General features: G+C 38.3%; 1 protein-coding gene across 2 annotated transcripts in view; it reads right to left on the bottom strand.

Annotated features, from left to right (window-relative positions):
* The window catches only part of LOC127637176 (nuclear pore complex protein Nup50-like), a 23,759-nt gene extending 22,822 nt beyond the window's left edge, over window positions 1-937 (bottom strand). The window contains exons 1-2 of one of the 2 annotated variants that reach the window (XM_052118106.1): window positions 774-937; window positions 1-36 (exon numbers count right to left, since the gene is read on the bottom strand). The exon at window positions 1-36 is cut by the window's left edge and continues 73 nt beyond it. The gene's annotated coding sequence lies outside the window, so the exon portion shown is untranslated. The remainder of the gene's footprint in view (window positions 37-773) is intronic. The other variant, XM_052118105.1, reaches the window with a different exon arrangement.
* Between the last annotated feature and the right edge of the window lie 526 nt (window positions 938-1,463).

Below are 1,463 nucleotides of genomic sequence, written 5' to 3'. Positions count from 1 at the left end.
ACTTAACTGTCAAATACAAACACTGCCGACATTTAGCTGGGAAACAATCCAAAGACAAAATATGGATGAATCAGAATCATTTCCTAGATTAAAAAAAAAAAGGGACACGGAATTGAAAATGTAATTGACAGTCCAGAATAAATGGACAAAGACCACTTGACTTGATGACACACATGTACAAACATTTTGAATAAATCGCATTACGGTGTATCAGATAAAAAAAACAAAGAGTAGATCTAGATGAACTGACATGGCTAGTTGTGTTAGCTAGCTTAACGTGACTTCCTCGAACATGAATCATCATAAAGCATGTGTTGGCCCAGGAACGACAGTCACATCACCTGCTCACCTGAGATTTATCCTCTGATTTTAGGTCAAGGGTTAGTGTAGGTCTAGAAGTTACATTTAGCCTATGGTTCCTGGCCCAAGAACACGTCCTGCTTAAATGTTGTAACACATAAACATATCTCAAATCCACACAGATGGAAATAATATGACTGTTTAACCGGGTCATGTCAGTTCAATGACGAGACAAACTGGGCAAACTACCGGCAGATGAACCTTAACCAGCTCAAACACGATTAAACTCGTAACTTCGGAGTCTAATCACATTATAACGTCACGTTAAGTGCCTGTAGATGTTTATATCGTGCTATTAGATGAATATTATGTTTTAAATGTGCTCATCACAGGCCGGTCCCGAGTTAAGGTGAATATGAACTAAGACGGTTCAGTGTCTAATAAACCACTGTTTAATAATTTTATTGACACACCTTACAGAGTTTCCCGCCAGCCGTTCGCGCCAAACACACAATATCAAATGTCTGCCGTGATGTTCGCAGGAATCTCAGCAGCTGCAGCAGGCCGCGCGCTCACACCGCCATCTTACAAACGGAATATTCGCGCGTCCAACTGTAGCACTGCGCATGCGCGCACACCGGCGGGGCTCTGTGGGAAATGAAGTCTGATGATGCATGATGCCGAATAGTTCTTCTTCTTCTTCTTCTTCTTCTTCTTCTTCTTCTTTTTAATGGCGGTTGGCAAACAACTTTTAAGTGTGCATTACCGCCACCTTCTGATATGGAGTGTGGATCACAATAGCCTTTCCTCACTACCCTTAAACTAAATATATAAATACCTACATACATCCATAATAAAACCAATAAATAACTTCATAAATATCTAATAACATTATTAATATTCATACATTTTCATTATTAATAAATACAATTTTCTAAGGAAACTAAACTCATATCCTTCTACTAAGCCCCGTATTACTCAAAAACACAAATATCAGCTCTATACCCTACATGCCCTGAATTCATTTGTAATAGTTCCTTCATTTCAAATCTAATTTTTTCTTTTCTAAACCAGTCTTTCAGCCTCATCCTTTCCTCCTTATACTTATGACAATTAATAATTACATGCTCTACTGTTTCAGTTAATATTACAGACCTCACACA

Source organism: Xyrauchen texanus, chromosome 45 (assembly GCF_025860055.1).
Source record: "Xyrauchen texanus isolate HMW12.3.18 chromosome 45, RBS_HiC_50CHRs, whole genome shotgun sequence".
NCBI lineage: Eukaryota > Metazoa > Chordata > Actinopteri > Cypriniformes > Catostomidae > Xyrauchen > Xyrauchen texanus.
Note: the sequence above shows the minus strand (reverse complement) of the source record. Positions and strands in the feature narration are given on the sequence as shown.